We start from the raw sequence: 14,562 nt of genomic DNA on the forward strand, positions 1-14,562 counted from the left end.
AAATCTGGGCCGATCGGGGCCAAATCAGTGAAGGAAGTCGAAGGACCTAACACAACTCACTGTCCCAAATTTCAGCAAAATCTGATACTAAATGTGGTTTTTATTGTCTTAAGACCCCAAATCGGCGGATCGGTCTATATGGGGCTAAATCAAGATATAGTCCGATATAGCCCATCTTCGAACTTAAACTGTTTATGGACAAAAAAGAATCTGTGCAAAGTTTCAACTCAATATCTCTATTTTTGAAGACTGTAGCGTGATTTCAACCGACAGACGGACGGACATGTCTAGATCGTCTTAGATTTTTACGCTGATCAAGAATATATCGGAAATGGATATTTCGATGTGTTGCAAACGGAATGACAAAATGAATATACCCCCATCCTTCGGTGGTGGGTATACAAATTTTGTTGTTCAGCAGAATTTAAAAAGGAACCGATCTCCCGATAGAGGTCAAATTGGGAGAAATCTGAACCGATATAGCCCATTTCCAATTTCCAACGACCTACATCACTAGTAAGTATCTGTGCACATTTTCAAGCGGCTAGCTCTACGCGTTCGACCGCTATCGTGATTTCCACAGACGGACGGCCATGGCTAGATCGACTCTAAATGTCAAGACGAACAAGAATATATATACTTTATGGGGTCCTAGTTCAATATTTCGAGTTGCTACAAACGGAATGACCAGATTAGTATACCCCCATCCTATGGTGGATATAAAAATGTTACTTAATTGTACTTTATATTGCTAGTGATTTCGAGCGTTTGAATTGACGTTTTTTCAGAGACCTAAAGTATAATTCTATGGAGAACATATTTTGATCAGCCTCAAATGAATTATTTAAGAGTTTTTGACCATTTCAAAAAAAAAAACCATAAAGACCTCTTTGATTGAGGGTTAAAATTTTCCACAAAAATATTCCTCGTAGTCTTTTCAGTAATATTGTCGAAGGCTCTGAGATTCTAAAAAGAAAAGATAACGGGTAATCGTAAACCGAATTTTTACAAAAATTTCCTGAGAGGGGAACTTCCCTTCTCTTGTTAGCTTACTTTTTGATGTTAATGTTTGTTGTCTTTCTGATCTACGGTAGATTTAACATGTTAACCAAAGCCGCATAAATGTGGCCCAATTATTTTGATGGCTTTTGATTTCAATTTCTTTTATAGTACGCTCCTCTGAAGTTGCCACTTTTGCCACAGTTTCCTCATCGTGGCTACTATCGGAGCTGGGAAATATATGTGTTTTCTATATTCCAATCACATTATCTGCATGTTTAACCAGATTTCCTTTTTACACCCTACACCACTACTGTGGTTCTGGGTATTATAACTTGAAATGAATTAGTTTGGAATACTCAAAAGGAAGAGAGATGGACCCTTTGATAAGTATACCGACCGACTCAGAATCGCTTTCTGATTCGATTTAGCTATGTCCGTCGGTCTGTCCATGTTAACTTGTGTACAAACTACAGGTCGCAGTTCTCATCTGATCGTCTCCAAATTTGGTATGGGCATGTCTTTTGGTCTAGAGACGAAGTCCATTGAAATTGGAAAAAATCGGTTCAGATTTGGATATAGCTCCCATATATATGTTCGTCCGATTTGCAGTAATAATGCAATAAAATGGTCATTTGTTAACCGATTCTCTTGAAATATGTCAGGAGGAATTTCATCTTGACTCTCGACATTACTGGTGAATTTCATGGAAATCGGTTCAGATTTAGATATAGCTCTCATATATACATATTGCCCAATTTTTACTCCTACAGACACTGCAAGCGCATTTATTGGCCAATCTTCCCAAAATTTTGTACAACGCTTTCCTCGACGACATCCACAATGTCTATAAAGTTTGCTCGAAATCGGTTCAGATTGAGACATAGCTCCAATATATATATGTTCGTCCGATATCTTGAAATATAGTAAACTAAAGCACAATACCAAAGGGCTGGAAATTATTTCTGGTTTCGTAATAAGCAATAATTTTCTTATACCTAATAGCCATTATGGCAAATATGATTATTTTTTGAAAAAGACCCACACACACTTGGTCATATTTTATAAATTTAGTACAAGTCATGGTGGTAACATTAAAAAATACTTTGGCCCTACCAAATATAATGCTACTTTCCCTGATTTTCTTCTTTGTTGTTGTGTATTTTCCTTGAATAAAGAAATTCTCAATGCAAAGGGCTCTTTTGGCTTCATTATAGCTTAATATCATAAAAAATTGAATTCATAATTTATATGGGTTTCTTGCGAAATTTATCATACTAACTTCGAAATGTACACAGACCTACAAACACATGCAAACAAATGCATACATATATACATACAGGGTGGCTGAATGAATATTGCTACAATGATGAATATTGCTACATTTTTTTTTTCGGTGTATGGAATACATTTTTCTTTTATTCATGTTAAATTAAATTATTAAATTAATTATTAAATTATTATTAATTAAATTAATTAATTAATTAATTAAATTAATTATTAAATTATTATTATTAAATAGAAAAAAAGTTATTACATTTTTTTTTGGTAGCGGCTTTCATCAGCCACCCTGTACTTGTGCTACATCATGTAAGAATGTTCAAACCGAATATGTGGTCCATTGTGTCATGGTCACAACATATTTAATGTGATTTTATTTCCGTTATATTGTCCTGTGACGTATGTCTGTGTGTGTGTGTTAGTAAGCTAGCACACACATAAACACAGTATAAGCATATATCAATATATCCGTATGCCCATAAACAAATGTTCGCGTGTATTGGTATGTATGTCAAAATTTACATACACACATATAATATTATTTGACTTTACTTGTGTTCACCGTGGATTGGTGGAGCGTGGGGAGGGAAGAAATTTTTTAAAATGGTTTTCGTAAATAAATTACACAAAACAATTGACGTGAATGTGTTGCCAAGATTTATTTGAGGTAACCAAATTGGTAAATATTCGCAAATGGTTTTTGGTTGATTTTTTATAATACATATATATATATATATATATATATACGTATACATGTATGTGTGCGCACACCAACGTATGTACTGTTGTATATGCATGCTTGTATATTTATATGCGGGTGGCTATTTATTTTATGCATAAATACGATGAGCAAGCACAAACACAAAATCATATAATGGTCACACAATAGACTGGACTGAAAGTACTTTTGTTTACTATTGTCGGAAATTCATATCATACCATATCACTTATAGCATTATTAAATTTGATGGAATCTTTTTATACCCTCCATCATGGTACGGGGATATGCTTATACCGTTTGTAACACTTTGAAATATTGTTTTGCAACCCCAAAAAGTATATGCATGTATATATAATCGTCTTGACATTATAAGTCGATCTAGCCCTGTTCGTCCGCCCGTCCCTCCTTCTGTCGAAATCACTAAAGTAGTCGGCCGAATAGAGATACGTCCTTCGGTCCTTCGATTTCATCTCTAGAGCTCTTAGAAATCTCAATTTTTGTTTGTAACAGCCAAAAGGAAGAGAGATAAACCCATTCAAAAGTATACTGATTGACTCAGAATCACTTTTTGATTCGATTTAGCTATGTCCGCCTGTCTGTCTGTTTGCTTGTCCGTCTGTCTGTCCGTCTGTCCATGTAAAATTGTGTACAAAGTACAGGTCGCAGTATTCATCCGATCGTCTTCAAATTTGGTACAGGCATGTTTTTCGGTTTAGAGACAAAGCCTATTGAAATTGGAAAAAATCGGTTCAGATCTGGATAAAGCTCCCATATATATATAATCGTCCGATTTGCAGTAATAATGCAAAAAATGGTCATTTGTTAACCGATTCTCTCAAAATTTGGAAGGAAGGATTTTTTTACGGCTCTCGACATTACTGGTGAATTTCATGAAAATCGGTTCAGATTTCGATTCCACTAAGGAAGAGGTGCAAACTTCTCACATATCAATGAGTGCAGTCCGACTCAAATTTTTAAGCTCAATGATAAGGGGCCTCCTTTTGTAGCCGATTTCGAACGGCAACACCTCTTTGGAGAGAAGTTTTACATGGCATAGTACCTCACAAATGTTGCCAGCATTAGGAGGGGAAAACCACCGTTGAACCTTTTTCTGATGATCTTGCCAGGATTCGAACCCAGGCGTTCAGCTGGCTTGAGAAAAACCGCTGTACAAAATTTCTTTCAAATCGTATGAGAATTGCGTCAAGATCCCAGATCGGTTTATATGAGAGCTATACCAGATTATGAACCGATTTGAATCGCACTTAACACATCACACTTAACACATCATTTGAATCACACTTAAAAAGATATCAAAACACTACGTGCAAAATTTCAGTCAAATCGGACAAAAATTGCGCCCTCTAGAGGCTCAAGAAGTCAAGACCAAAGATCGGTTTATATGGCAGCTATATCAAAACATTTACCGAGTTAAACCATACATAGCGCAGTCGTTGAAAGTGATACCAAAACACCACGTTCAAAATTTAAGTCACATCGGACGAGAATTGCGCCCTCTAGCGGCTCAAGAAGTCAAGATCCCAGATAGGTTTATATGGCAGCTATATCAAAACGTGGACCGATATTGCCCATTTACAAACCGACTAACACTAATAAGAAGTATTTGTGCAAAATTTCAAGCTGCTGGTTTTACTCCTTCAAAACTTAGCGTGCTTTTGACAGACGGACGGACGGACGGACATGGCTAGTTGGACTTAAAATGTCATGACGATCAAGAATATATAAACTTTATGGGGTCTTAGACGGATATTTCGAGGAGTTACAAACAGAATGACGAAATTAGTATTCCCCATCCTATTGTGGAGGGTATAAAAATATTCAGGAAGAAATGGTCATGATTTAGTTCTATATTTTTGGCTTAGGAAATTTTAAGGACGCTGTAATTTGGGGTAAAAGCGTGGTAAGTTCGGCCGGGGCGAATCTTATATACCCTCCACCATGGGTCGCACTTGTCGAGTTCTTTTCCCGGCATCTCTTCTTAGGCAAAAAAGGATTTAAGAAAAGATTTGCTCTGCTATTAGAGCGATATAGAACGATAAATGCGACCTCTAGAGGCTCAAGAAGTCAAGATCCCAGATCGGTTTATATGGCAGCCATATCAGGTTATGAACCGATTTAAACCATACCCACAGTTGCTGAAAGTAAAAATAAAATACGTCATGCAAAATTTCAGCTAAATCGGTTAGGAATTGCTCCCCCTAGATGCTCAAAAAGTCAAGTCCCCAGATCGGTTTATATGACAGCTATATCAGGACCGATTTGAACCATACTTGGCACAGTTGTTGGATATCATAACAAAACACGTCGTGCAAAATTTCATCCCAATAGGATAAGAAAAGAATTGCGCACTCTAGAGGCTCAAGAAATCAAGACCCAAGATCGGTTTATATGGCAGCTGTATCAGGTTAAGGACCGATTTGAACCGTACTTGGCACAATTATTGGATATCATAATAAAACATGTCGTGCAAAATTTCATTCCAATCGGATAAGAATTGCGCAGTCTAGAGGCTAAAGAAGTCAAGACCCAAGATCGGTTTATATGACAGCTATATCAGGTTATGGACCGATATAAACCATACTTGGCACAGTTGTTGGATATCATAAGGAAACACGTCGTGCAAAATTTCATTCCAATCGGATAAGAATTATGAACTGAATTACGAATTAGAGGCTCAAGAAGTCAAGACCAAAGATCGGTTTATATGGCAGCTATATCAATACATCGAGCGATTTAACCCGATTTAATGGTCTAATAAATATAAGTCACCGTTGCATTTTGTATTTCAAATTTCAACAAAATCAGCCAATAAATAAAGCTTTTATGAGCTTCAGCACCTTATCAGCATATAGGTCTGTAAGGCAGCTATATCTAAATAGAGTCCGATCTTTACCATATTTGGGTCAAATGGCTGGTGGCCTAAAACTACTCATTGTTTCAAATTTCAGCGAAATCTAATAAAACAAGTAAAAGCGTGCTAAGTTCGGCCGGGCCGAATCTTATATACCCTCCACCATGGATTTCATTTGTCGAGTTCTTTTCCCTGCATCTTTTCTTAGGCAAAAAAGGATATAAGAAAAGATTTGCTCTGCTCTTAGAGCGATATCAAGATATGGTCCGGTTCGGACCACAATTAAATTATATGTTGGAGACCTGTGTAAAATGTCAGCCAATTCGAATAAGAATTGCGCCCTTTGGGGGCTCAAGAAGTAAAATAGAGAGATTTATATGAGAGCTGTATCAGGCTACAGACCGATTCAGACCATAATAAGCACGTATATAGATGGTCATGAGAGGATCCGTCGTACAAAATTTTAGGAAAATCGGATAATAAATGCGACCTCTAGCCAAATCGGTTAGGAATTACACCCTCTAGAGCTCAAAAAGTCAATTCCCCAGATCTGTTTATACGACAGCTATATCAGGTTATGGACCGATTTGAACCATACTTGGCACAGTTGTTGGATACATTAACAAAAAAACAATTAAAAATTTCATTCCAATCGGATAAGAATTACAAACTCTAGAGGCTCAAGAAGTCAAGACCAAAGTTCGGTTTATATGGCAGCTATATCAATACATCGACCGATTTTAACCATATTTAGCGCAGTTGTTGGAAGTGATACCAGAACACCACTTGCAAAATTTCAGTCAAAACCCTATGTGCAAAATTTCAGTCAAATCGGATGAGAATTGCGCCCTCTAGAGGTTCAAGAAGTCAAGACCCAAGATTGTTTTATTATGGCAGCTATATCAAAACATGGACCGATTTGGCCCATTTACAATCCAATTCACCCTACACTAAGACTCAAAAACCCCAACCTTCTATGAACGATTATTAAATTTGGCTATTTATTGACACTTACTTTGCATAAACTAAAGAAATCTTAAAATCGAAAAAAAGTCAGAAGGAGTTTCTCTTTAGGATGTGAACATTCGCAAGTTATTGGGCTTTCTAAAGCATGCAGATCGCTTCAACGGTAGGAGCTAGAAGGCATATTCCTTCTCCTGTTCCTGTGGTATCGCAATGGACGAAAACGTCGAAGAGAGTCTGATGGCAGACTGCCACTTAAACCTTACCTAACCGAAGCTACATAAATATTCCGAGATAATGCTATCTGAATCAAATTCAAATATGAAAAACCAATTAAAACTCTTGTTATAGCTTCTGTGTAGCAATACATCAACATCAATAAACATTTCGACACATCCTTATATTCCTACATATTGACAATACATACTCACATTTAAATACTAACACAAATGTTGCATTTGATTTGTGTGCCAAAATAAACATCAATTGAATATATTACACGAAGGTCCCGTCAATTCGTTGACTATGGCCATGAAATAAAAACTGCTACTCAAGAGCAGACTAAAGAGAATGAAAACAAGAGGGCAAAATATTTAAATTGTCATCAAAGAAAAAAAGATAATATGTAATGACAGTGAAATTTTATAGAAAAATACATTAATATAAATGTTAACTCGTTCCACCATTGGATGCAAGATATATATATACTCATTCGTTTTGATATTGGACAAAGACCCCTAACCATAAAGAATCGAAATACAATTTGGAATGCACGATGAGACGTAAACGAGAGAAAATGGATTTAGGTTTGGTTAAGCAGACTATACAGCTATCTCACAACGTGTATCATTCATACTTTGCACAAATATAGAAGGAGCTACGACACTCAACGAAATTTGTTATTCCAAATAGCCGAAATGTTTATTAAAACAGCAGTTTTTGTCTGCTGAAAAATGGAAAAGTAAATATGACCGCTGCTATTTGGGCCTGCTATTTTAACCCCAAAATCTGCTTAAATATTGAAAACATAATACTGACAAACAATAGTTGCTACGACAGCAAACAAATTGATCCGTTATGAAAGAATATATTGTTTGTTGTTGCAAACATATCTGTGTTAAATATTGACAGTTTTCACTTAAAATCTCGGCTGTAATAAGGGGCTCTCCTATCTTTGAAAAAACTTGTATCGGATATCACTCAATAAGGATAGGTTGAATGGGTTGCGCACCATAAGTAAGTTCACTCAGATGCCAGTTTGGCCCATTGAAATACCCTGGAAAGAAAGGAAGTGTGAAACCTCGGACCATATCCAGAGGTTATACACGAATAAAAGTAATATGAAGAATGGAGAACCAGAGCGGAGGTTGAAACGCCTATCCTTTAGGCAAGCTCGTATGTGCCTTCGCCGGAACATATCGCACCCTCCGTCGGAACAGTCCTATCTAGTCCACAAATATCAAGAGACCTCCCTGAGTATTCACACAGATTGCAGAAGAACCACAGAAAGAAGACCCTGCGTTCCTGCCGAACCGGACATGAATAGAGCAAGAGGTCGATAGTCTCCCCCTTTTCCTCATTAAGACAACTCCTGCAAAAGTCATTGTGCGGTATTTCCATGCGTGCCGTCATGCGGCATATAGCACAGAGTCCGTTATGACCCCTATCAATGTACTCAGCGTCCTCTAATCAAAAGCCAGTAACTTATTCGTCCTCCTCTGGTCGATGAGAGGGTAGATGGCCTTAGGGGCCCGGCAACCACCGGCTGGGTCCAATCTCGCCACCGACCCTGATCTGGCCATCTCATCTACTATGTTCTGTAGCCCAAATAAATGGCACATAGGCTACGCCGGTGATTGGTTCGCCCTTCATGTCCGGGAATACATATCAGCGTCCCATCGTGGACCCGACGTCTATCCAGGGACTCCAAACAATCCGCCGACCCCACCGTTCTCGAACCCAAGACCATGGGCGCCACCATTTTGTCCATAAAAATCCTGAGTTTTTATGGCGGTGGATCGCATATCAGAATTTTTTTGCGGCTACTATAATGACACAGATCTCTGCCTTTAAGACCTTACAATTCGTCCGGTAGGCGGAGTAGACCACCAATCAAGTCCCTGACCCTGTCTTGGGGCCATCGGTGAAGATCGATGTCTCATCCTCCTCAAACACAGCATTCGCCCTCCTTTCATCCCTCACGGGAAAACTAGCCCGGAATGGTCGGAATTTCTCATCACTCTATGACCCCTGTCAATGTGCTCAGCGTCCTCTAATCGAAAGCCAGTAACTTATTCGTCCTCCTCTGGTCGATGAGAAGCCAGATAGCCTTAGGAGCCAAGCATCCACTCACTGGGTCCAATCTCGCCACCAACCGTGATCTGGCCATCTCATCTACTATGTTCTGTAGCTCGAATAAATGGCACGTAGGCTACGGCGTTGACTGGTTCGCCCATCATGTCCGGGAACACATATCAGCGTCACATCGTGGACCCGACGTCTATCCAGGGACTCCAAACAATCCGCCGACCCCACCGTCCTCGAACCCAAGGCCATTGGCGCTGCCATTTTGTCCACACAAATCCCGAATTTTTAGGGCGGTGGATCGCTTATCAGCATTTTTCTTGCGGCTACTGCAATGACACAGACCTCTGCCTTTAAGACGTTACAGTTCGTCCGATAGGCGGAGTAGACTGCCAATCAAGTCCCTGACCCTGTCTTGGAGTCATCAGTAAAGATCGAGGTCTCATCCTCCTCAAACACAGCATTCGCCCTCCTTTCATCCCTCACGGGAAAACGAGCCCGGAATGGTCGGAAATCCTCATCAGTCTAACCTTCTCATCAATAGCACCCAGAAGGAAACTGTGGCTGCACCTGACCTCCTTCAGCACGCCGAGCTCATTCATCCAAAGCGCAACCTTGGCGGCGCAGTTCCGAATATAAGCCTCAATGGGCTGCATATCCATCATCGCTTCTAGACCTGCCTGCGGTGCGGATCTTAATGCTTCTGTGACTTTGATACAGGCCTGTCTCTAGACCTTCTCGAACTCGCTGGTACGAGTCCTCTTATCCATGGCCCTCCACCATACCAGTGACCCAGAACTGGATTCACAATGGCCGTATACAACCAATAAATCATCCTGGGGGTTACCCCCCAGGAGTAAAAATCGGACAGTGCCTTAGGGCTTTTTTCCTCCGTATTCGCCTTCCAGTACAGCCTCGAATCGAGGACAATGTCAAGGTATTTCGACTCTTCGACAACTGCAGGGTGATCATGTCCAAGGACGAGAGTCTGAACTTCGGCATCTTGTATCTGCGAGTGAAAAGCACCAAATCCGTCTTACTTGGGTTGATTCTCAAGTTCTCGACAACCTTCTCAGTGCCCCTTTTATGATATCGCTAATCGTCGAAAGAAGACTGCCTTGGACCAGCAACACTATCTTCATACAATTTCCGCCGAGATCCAAAACGATTCCATTCATCACGAGGTTCCACAGAATCGGAGACAACACCCCCGCTGGGGCGCTCTTTTTGTCACCCGCATTCTGACCATAATATTGCCACAAAACATATTATTAGTCCACTGGGAGATAAAAAGGTGGATCCCAGCGCGGAAACTATTGATCCTATCTCCAAGAAGGTATTGATGGTCCCCTTAATATCCAACAAGGCCGCCATAGTGCACTCTTCCTGCCTGTGGGACATCTCGACCTTCCGTACTACTTCGTGACTGGCCGTCTTCACCGACCAGCTTTTCAAGTATGCATCTCTCACTTTCAGGTCTATTAGTCTCCCAGAATTTTTAATAAAAACGATGACAGACTAATGAGCCCATCGTAGTGCTGTGGTTTATTTAACCCGCCTTCGGGACCCAGACCTTCCTACATGGCCTTGGTGTGTAGGACCAACCCAGGTCCGTAAAATCAGTTCTATCCTGGGCAAGGTGACCTCAAGGGACTCCTGCAGCTGTGCAGTGATAATACCGTCAGATCCGGCCCATTTAAATGGCCGGAAAATGCGGACTGCCTACAGTATCTTCTTGTTAAACATGTCCGTTATGAGCTCATTCACTAAGGTCGCATATGAAGGTTCTACGATATCTTGATGGCCGACATCTTTTTGGCTGCGTCTCCATCAGAAGATCCACTGTCTCCTGACCACTCTCGGTATTAGTCCCGTCATCCTTTCTCAGGGGGCTAGGCTCGCTAGTATCCTTCGAGAGCTTCGTGGCCTTATTAAAAAGCCTCCTGGTTCGTTCTCCCTAAGTACCTTCAGTTCCGGTGACCACCATGTCCAGCATGTTTTGAGCGGCGGTACTCATTTGGGACATGACCTCATAATATATGAGAATTTCCCTCTTTACTTTATTACCCAAAAATTATTAAAAATCGGACAAAATTATAAATCGATGGTTGTCGTCATCTTGTAGCCTACACAACTATTTTCCAGTGGAGACATAAATGTCTTGGCTTCAATCGAAAAATTAGTTTGAGGTGCGTACTCTACTTAAGACAAGAATTGGAGATGCCAGTTTTTACAAAACATATCTAAGGCATCTTGGAACTTGACATGATTATACAAATTATTTTCGACTCCCAGAAACCAGAAAAAAACAATAAATCCAAATTTTGATTTTTTTATACCCTCCACCATAGGATGGGGGTATACTAATTTCGTCATTCTGTTTGTAACACCTCGAAATATGCGTCTGAGACCCCATAAAGTATATATATTCTTGATCGTCATGTCATTTTAAGTCGATCGAGCCATATCCGTCCGTCTGTCCGTCCGTCCGCCCGTCCGTCTGTCTGTCGAAAGCACGCTAACTTTCGAAGGAGAACAGCTAGCCGCTTGAAATTTCCATATAAACCCATCTTGGGTTTTGACTTCTTGAGCCTCTAGATGACTCAATTCTCGTCCGATTTGACTGAAATATAGCACGTGGTGTTTCGGAAGTATTTTTGCCAAATTTCAAGAGGGTAGCTTTACTCCATCGAAAGTTAGCGTGCTTTCGACAGACAGACGGACGATCGACTAGCTAGATCGACTTAAAATGACATGACAATCAAGTATATATACTTTGTGGGATCTTAGACGCATATTTCGAGGTGATACAAACAGAATGACGAAATTAGTATACCCCCATCCTATGGTGGAGGGTATAAAAATCGGGCGATATATATATATGAGAGCTATTTCTAAATCTGAACCGATTCTATGAAATTCATCAGTAATGTCGAGAGTCATTAGAAATTCCTTTCTGCCAAATGTCAAGAGAATCGGGTAACAAAAGACCATTTTATTGCAGTATTACTGCAAATCGGACGAACATATGTAATATATGGGAGCTATATCTAAATCTGAACCGATTTATTCCCATTTTAATCTTCTCTAGGCCGAAAAACATGCCTGTACTAAATTTTAAGACGATCGGATGAAAATTGCAACCTGTAGTTTGTACACAAATTAACATGGACAGACGGACAGACAGACAGATCGACATAGCAAAATCGAATCAAAAGGCGATTATTCTGAATCGATCGGTATACTTATTAAATGGGTTTGTCTCTCTTCCGTTTGGGATTTACAAACAAATTCACTAAGTTATGATACCCTGTACCACAGTAGTGGTGTAGGATATAAATAGTAATTACTCTTCTAACGTAATTTTACTTTGGGGATCCAGATAAGTTGAAAACTTGGTTTCCAAAGTTGATGGTGATGGAATGGCTCGATACTATGGTGGTTTTAACAAGACATTTGCTCAGGCTGTTGGCTCCGGCTGTTTTTATACCCGGGCGTTTTTATACCCTCTACCATAGGATGGTGGGTATACAAATTTACTCATTCCCTTTGTAATACATCCAAATATTGATATGAGACCCACCAACGTGTATATATTCTTGATCGTCTTAAAATTCTAAGTCGATTTCGCCTTGTTCGTTCTTCTGTCCGTCTACAGAAAGCATACTAACTTTCGAAGGAAGAAAGCTAGACGCTTGATATTTTGCACGATTACTTATTATTAGTGTGAGTCAGTTGGGATTGTAAATTGGCTATATAGCTCCATTTTTTGATATAGCTGCCATATAAACCTATCATTAATCTGGACCTCTTGGGCCTAAGAGGGCGCAATTCTTATCGGCTTTAAAATTTTGCATGTGGTGTTTTGATATCACTTCCAACAACTGCGCTAAGTATGGTTCAAATCGGTTCATAACTTGATATAGCTGCCATATAAGCCGTCCTGGGGTCTTGACTTCATGAGCCTCTAGAGGGCGCAATTCTCGTCCGATTAGACTAAAATTTTTTACGTAGTGTTTTGGTATTATTTCCAACAACTGTGTTAAGTATGACTAAAATCGGTTCATATTCTGGTAAAGCTGTCATATAAACCGATCTTGGATCTTGATTTCTTGAGCATCTAGAGGGCGCAATTCTCGTTCGATTTGACTGAAATTTTGCACGTGGTGTTTTGGTATCACTTCGAACACCTGTGTTAGGTATGATTCAAATCTGTCCATAATCTGGTATAGCTTTCATATCAACCCATCTTGGAGCTTGACTTCTTGAGCATCTAAAGGGCGCAATTCTCGTCCGATTTGGCTGAAATTTTGTACAACGGCTTCTCTCATGACCTTCTATGCCGATTTGGCTTCTTGAGCCCCTACAAGGCGCAATTCTTATCCGAATGAACTGAAATATTACACAATGACTTCTACAATGTTCAGCATTCATTTATGGTCCGAATCGGACTATAACTTGATATAGCCCCAATGACATAACAGTTATTATTCAATATTCTTTGTTTGCCTAGAAAGAGATACCGCGCATAGAACTCGACAAATGCGATCCATGGTGGAGGGTATTGAATCTGAATTTGGCTTTTTCAAGCAATCAGGTTCAGCACTAAAACTAGAAGGACTAAAATTTGGTAGTAAGTCTTAAAATATCGAATTCTTGTTGTTGATCTATCAAAATACGTAAATTTGAATTCATTTTATAATTGCTTTTAACAATGATAATTTGTTAATTTAAAATTTAATTATTTTACATACAATATGACATGGTACACGCAACAGCGCAATTTGGTATGTTCAAATCTTTGTTTGTTCGTTTATTTATAGCTTACTACTCGCAAACTTTGTCTACATAAGTTTGTGACACAATTTTACTTTCGCTTTTTTATTTTCATATACAGACGAAAACTTTAATTTTGTAAATTTGAACAATTTAAATGTTTACCCAATTCTCAGCTAACTTTAACTGGATGTGCCAGCAGCTTTTGTCATATTGCAACTTTAAAAGTTTATCAAAAAGTATCTTTGTCATGCGGCTGGAAATTGTTTCGTGACACAGTTGACGCTGAATTTAATCAATTAGTTTACAGCACGACATTTGGGAGAGAGGATGGTTGATGATGAAGTGTTTGTCTGGGTAGTGACGGTTCGTTTTGTTTACAGAATTTGCCGGCATTTTGTTAATTCTTCAGGGATTAATAGAGGGCATAGTGTGATGAAAAACAGTTAATTTTCCCATATGGGGACTCTGAGCTAAAAAAAAATGATAATTGTTGTCTTTAGTTTAAAAACACAAGGAAATTTTGATGAAATTATTACAAATAAACCAGTAAGGAAAGGCAAAAGGCGGGCGGTACTGACTTTATAATACCCTACACCTACCCAATAGGTACAAAGTCTAATTCTGAAACAATTTTAATGGACCT

The 14,562-nt window shown here is 39.3% G+C and overlaps 1 long non-coding RNA gene across 2 annotated transcripts in view; it reads right to left on the reverse strand.

Moving 5' to 3' along the window:
- LOC106083518 (uncharacterized) overlaps window positions 1–14,097 on the reverse strand; it is a 133,359-nt gene extending 119,262 nt beyond the window's left edge. For both annotated transcript variants that reach the window (XR_001220673.2, XR_009397197.1), the window contains exon 1: window positions 13,895–14,097. This is a non-coding gene — a long non-coding RNA (uncharacterized LOC106083518). The remainder of the gene's footprint in view (window positions 1–13,894) is intronic.
- Window positions 14,098–14,562: the final 465 nt, after the last annotated feature.

This window comes from Stomoxys calcitrans, chromosome 2, assembly GCF_963082655.1.
Source record: "Stomoxys calcitrans chromosome 2, idStoCalc2.1, whole genome shotgun sequence".
Lineage (NCBI taxonomy): Eukaryota > Metazoa > Arthropoda > Insecta > Diptera > Muscidae > Stomoxys > Stomoxys calcitrans.